At 41.0% G+C, this 6000-nt stretch overlaps 1 long non-coding RNA gene across 1 annotated transcript in view; it reads right to left on the bottom strand.

The window, feature by feature from the left end:
* LOC136426700 (uncharacterized) overlaps window positions 1-3744 on the bottom strand; it is a 37062-nt gene extending 33318 nt beyond the window's left edge. The window contains exon 1 of the long non-coding RNA XR_010754324.1: window positions 3399-3744. This is a non-coding gene — a long non-coding RNA (uncharacterized lncRNA). The remainder of the gene's footprint in view (window positions 1-3398) is intronic.
* Between the last annotated feature and the right edge of the window lie 2256 nt (window positions 3745-6000).

A 6000-nucleotide genomic window follows, 5' to 3' on the forward strand; every position in this document is an offset into this window, starting at 1 on the left:
ACTCTTCTGCCTACGGCGAAGGCAATGACAGGTATTATATCAGGAACGACACTATATTCAGAATTACCCATGTAATATTATTATCAAGCCTGTGTGTTACGCCGGGTATACAGATACAGACCAGAAGTAAATAACATATGTACACCGTTTCCCGCTTAAAGATGTCGTGTGTTCAATTAGGTTTGCTAATCAAATAGGTTTGCTAATCAATTAGCTTTGCTAATTAATCAAGATTGCTAGTCAATTAAGTTTGTAACCAATTAGCATTTTGTTAAAACATTTCCGAGCAGGACAAGGCCTTTTAGAAATGCAAGTTATCGCCCTAACATTCAATTTGGTAAAGACGTCAAAGCAAAGGTTGCCGCACTTTCTTTGCGCCTACGCATTGCCTACGTTTAGCATGGAAAATTCCAGACTTCTAAACAATCCAAAGGGCCTGGATTCAATTATAATGAGTGTCACGAACGTTAATGGTCTTCACTCTTAAAGTATTACTGTAAATGCAGAAATGTTCGCCGTGGTTTTAGTTCGCGGATTTCGCGGTGCACTCTATATATATACCGCAAACTCAAAACCACCGCGAAAATCCGTTCCATTGTGTGACTGTGGTGCTACTATTGTCTCAAACGCGAAATCAAAACCACCGCAAACATTTCTGCATTTACAGTAACCTTATCAACAGTTTATCACATAAAGACAGAAGTAAGAGGATATTTGTGTGTGCGACAGTGTTTAAATCTGCCCATTGATTCGTAGAGAATAGGCCATTAGGGGCTGTTTTCCCCCTACAGTTACTCGAAATTAAATACATTGACATTACATCAAAGAAATGACATCATTTTTAACTTCAATGTAGCCCAAGCTTAAGATGATAAAACAAAAGCCACACAATCTTCCAATGACATATAATTGAAAAAGTATTGTTGGTGGCATCTTACCAAAATTGCCTGCGCCCCAAGTTTGAAGACAATCAGCCAAAGAAAATACGGATGACATTTTATTGATTCTGGGCGATGGAAAAGAGACAAAAATACATTAAACCGTGTCCCCACTGCGGTGGAAGTCATGATAAGATTGGTGGTGTCTGAGTATCATGGTTTTGTGTAACGTTTGACGTTGGCAACATCTAGCCGATCGTCTTTAGAAAACAACCTTATTGCCTCATTGGAGTTGGTGGACCGACATCTTCCGTTTGGAAGATGAGAAAATTACTGCCTCATAAAGGACCATATCCAACCCTGGCGGTCGAAAATAGTTCGTGAACAAGGTAGACCTGACAAAAAGCTATCATAACACAGGATAGTCAACGGTTGCGTGCCAGAAAGAACTTGCATCTTCTTGTACGTACAGGCAGATGAACGTACTCCTTGAACATGCACCATCTTGGAAATTGTTATATTTGGTATCCTTGACACTTTGATTATTGTAAGAGGGCTAGCGGCTACTACTTAAAGGCATGGCCTGTAGGTACCATTTGTTATTGGTATCGTAGCAAGGCCATAGTGCCCGGGTCAACCGAGCTACATGAGATAGACTTCTCAGCCTACTATCACATCATTCTCCTACCGTGTTGTTGAGGTGAATAAACGTGCTTGTGCATTACGGGTTATGGCTTATGGGCTCATATCAATCCAGGTACTAATTTCGACGTGGCTTATATGTGTATAGCACAATTTATGTTCCTTGAAGGTACAAGATTATTCTCTTGCAAATTAGAAATTTCAGGTATTACTGATAAAATTGATTGACGTTGCGGTTTCAGGTATCGCAGTCTCACATTTTGGAGACGTTCGTTGGATTTTACGTGTGCTGTATGATAAATAGCAAATCTGTAACGTACAAAGTTGATATTTGTTTCGTATCATCAGTAGGAAATTTATTGTAAAACAGACATACTCATCCCTGTTATGTTATTACAGTCATATAGCAACTTTTCATCAACGTACACTTCGTTCGCGTTTAGTTCAGCTTCTGTTGAATGGCTGAAAGGTAGATTAGGTTTTCTTTGAGGAGATCTAGTTCTGCCCCTTGAGGTGAAGATGTATTAATCAGTTGTTTGGTAGTTATGGCCTGGATCAATGATAGGACGTCACTGCCATACAAAGCTTTGGTGATGTAGAAAGGGTGAGTGTAAGTAGCTTTGGCGGAAACACTCCTAGTCCTACCCTTTCCATCATTGGACTATTTGTCTTATTCCGTCCTATTTCTGTCTACAATAATTTAGGAGGCCATTTTGTGTAATCAGCGTGATTACACGGTCCTGTAGACGTGATAAATCATCGGATTCCATCAATTAGAATCTGTTGATTGTAGTACGACGCCGGGTGATATGTTATTGTCATGAGACTTCTACGATGCAATTTATACCTCCGGCAGCGGCGACTATCGACATCTCATAGACAAGCTCTGTTATGCTGCACTGATGCATGACAACTTTTAGATTATATATGCCTAATTTAATTTCTAGCATCCAAAATGCGCGTAGCAGAAATGTCAATTCCGTGTGACCTTTTACTAACGAGATACAGATGATGTATAACGGCAATATTCCTCGTCACTGAGACACGGGAAGAGAAATAGTGCTTATCACATTTAAGAAACGTTGATAAATTCCCCGCAAGGAGGAACAGCTTGTCTCTGTCGGCAGATCCAGCACTGATAAAGATGCATGAGATTTTCTTCCGCGTCCTCAAGCTCTGATTACACCATAGAGAATGACGGATTACTTTCTGAAGGCAAGCAGATCTTGAACCCAACACCCTCCCCGTGCATTGAAAGGTAACCTCATTGAAATGACGGCCCTCTACCGTAATTTGCCTATAGATTATCCCCAAGCTCGGGCCTTCTGCAATTTACCTTGACTCTGTTGATTACAGACATTTATTTCTGAAGGCACCTTTACTTCGATATTAATAAAAAATGGGGGGAACCCGCCACGATGTCTGTACATTGCTATCTTCAGGTCTAATGCGTAATCAGATACTGCCCGCTGTAACCGGAATAGCGTGGATGTAATCACAGCTGAAAAGTTTGTCTGGTATCAGCCGACAAACTGACGACATCTTCCGTGAAAATATCACCCTTATTGAACAGTCAAGGACATGTTGTTTATACTTTAGCTCTATTTGATGAAATATCTAAGAATGAAAAGTTCAAATTTGACGTATTTTGTATTACCAACCAAATTGAAGATTCCATACACCGAGTTTCTTTTATCAATGTAACACATACACATGTATATTCAGAGCATGCACCATAATCCAAGCAACGTATTCAGTCCCGTTCAACGAAAACCGTATCTATGCATATAGGACATTAGCGTAACTTTGTTTTGACATTGCCGGGGGCTTGAAAAGTCAATCCGTAAGAAATGAAGAGGAAAAATCTTTCATACCTACCTTGGGCCGATCAAGCTGCTGGATTTGATCGCGGATCTCAAACGCTTCAATTGAGTAGACCAGGATAAGCGCTGGCGAAACCTGTATGAGGCGAGGATCCCGCGGATGAGAATCGCTCTCGAAGATCTCCCCGCTGCTGCAAACTACCACCTATTCCCAGATTCCACCCGCTCATCGCCTATTCCGCCAGCTATTCCGCAATTGATTTTATGCCCCAATTTGGTGCGTCCGAAAATTAGGAGGTTTTCCTCCTGACCTATCCGTGCTCGTCACCAATAAGGCCTCGCGTACATCACTGCCCCAGCCAATCAACACACTGCGGGGCAGATCAAAGTCCAGCCACATCATCGAGGAACGTGAGGAAACTCCACGATCGGGGCTGCCAGGGGAGCAAATCAGCACGTTATAGTTCAATCATTTATACGTCTGGATAATATCATACCATGGAGATTATTTTCCTCCGATAGGATGACATGCTTAGTTTGTTCATAAATGCAACCAAGGGAACGAATAAAACAAGGGAACAATGGACCATTCACTGTGTGTAATGAGTATATGTTGACTAATGGCAGGTCGGATGAAAGTACATTTCTTCACGATTTCTTAAAATGATTCATATCAGAGTTATCATTTTCACAGTGGGTGTATGGTTCAGGGAAGAATGCATTTATCACAAACTTTACAATTTTGTAAGATATCGAAAATATATCCAGACGGATTCATCATGACAGCTGACAGAGAGCGTCTTTAAGTAGACTTACCACGCCCAGTTGGAATTAAGACGCGTTCCCTGCTAAAGTAGTCCAAATGAATTAATAATTGTCAAGGAATGCCTTAAAAGATCTTAATCTAGACAGCACAGCATTGACCCGAATCGACCTAAGACTTGAATCTTCAGCAAGACAGATTGGGGATGGTCTGGGATCTTCAATCATGGCAAAACCAACTCTAACACCAACCAAACTTGTGAGAAGACTCCACAGAAAGAAAATCAGCCGCCCCAACCTTAGCACGTCCGTGGGTGGGTTTGGAGAATGTCCAAGAAGAAGAAGGCAAGAAACAAATTGGTTGAGACAAGACGGGAACCACCAACGTTCTGGAAGAAGGTATTTCTGCAAGAGTGCGGGCTCAATCCACGAACTACACCCTCTTTATTTTCTAGGTTACCGTTGTGAATGAAATGAACAGGAAAGAAATAACTAGTTCAACAAAAGGTCATGTCAGAAAGGCACAACAATGAGGTTTAGTTTTCAACAAGGTAAAATTGGTCACTCGTTTAATACTGGGAGGATACTATACAAGGATGAAAATAATCAACAATATTTATGAATAAACTTGATAAATGTAATAACTTGACGTGTTAGAAAAAATGAATACTCATGTTCCATGTTTTGGTCCGTGAGGCATATACATGTGCAGGTAATGGTTCATATACTTCTGGCTATATCCATTTCCGTCGTTATGGATATGCTTTTATCATTGGATTTTGCGGAGGATATTCGGGGGGGGGGGTTATAAAAGGATTAGATTGATAGTGGCTTACGGGTGGATTTAGATTCAAGGAGCTTTTCAGAAAGTATTTCCTGTGAGAGTGTGGCAAATGACACCTGGTTCCAATTAAGCCACCTTCCCTCGCAGCGAGGAACTAATCACACATGCAAACTACGCTGTCATGGGTCGGCTCTGTTCGCTGCATTCAATTTCCCACAGGTCTGACACTGTTGGAGCGATGTGGTGAACTCAGCCCTAAAGGAGCGTTAACAAGCTGTGAGACCCTCATTTACCAGTCATTATCCCCATGAAGAAGGTTACGCTATTGCTGAGGTTGCTGTGTTGTGCGTTGTAAAGCTGAACCGAGGGGAAAAGATCATGTTGGTGTTGATTATACTCCCCTAGCTGGAGATGTGAACTTTCTAGGACACTCGTGCAGTCTTGTGGACTAGTACGAATAAACTTTACTTTTGCTACACAACTACAGTAACAATACCTCGGACTCAATCCCGCAAATAACTTCACAAAACTTGGTTTTGGAAAATCTCTATTACGATGGATAGACATTCTGTACACAAATATTACTAACTTCACAAACCACACATTCTTCCCAAATGAAATTGAAGACGAACGTCACTTTATCATAGATTGTTCAAGATATGAGGATAAACTCTCAAAGCTATTCACCTTTAATTGATATCATGATGTAATTGATATATGGTAAGTTAAGGGGAAACCCTAGCTGGATAAACCTTGGAGGTTTCTGGTTTCCCTGCATGTTTCTCTTTAAATTTAGGTTCATTTGCTGTTCATTCATGTTATATTTTACGTGCGAATAAACAATATTTTTAAGCTTTCATTTGTTAGTCATTCCTTGCTCTCACGGAAAGTAAGAATGCTGCACATGTTCTCAAGTCCGATCCGTAATCCCCCCGCATGCATGAATGCGCCAGTTCACGACAGTGCTGTCCATATCAAGCAGATTCCATTATTCATGGCATTTTCAAACGGGATGTTACTGAGATACCACGAAAAGAGCCTTGGCCTTGCTCCAGGGGCCAGGTACACTACCAAAAATGGCTTTTCTTTTTCTTGTTTCTCCTTATTCACA

Source organism: Branchiostoma lanceolatum, chromosome 2 (assembly GCF_035083965.1).
Source record: "Branchiostoma lanceolatum isolate klBraLanc5 chromosome 2, klBraLanc5.hap2, whole genome shotgun sequence".
NCBI lineage: Eukaryota > Metazoa > Chordata > Leptocardii > Amphioxiformes > Branchiostomatidae > Branchiostoma > Branchiostoma lanceolatum.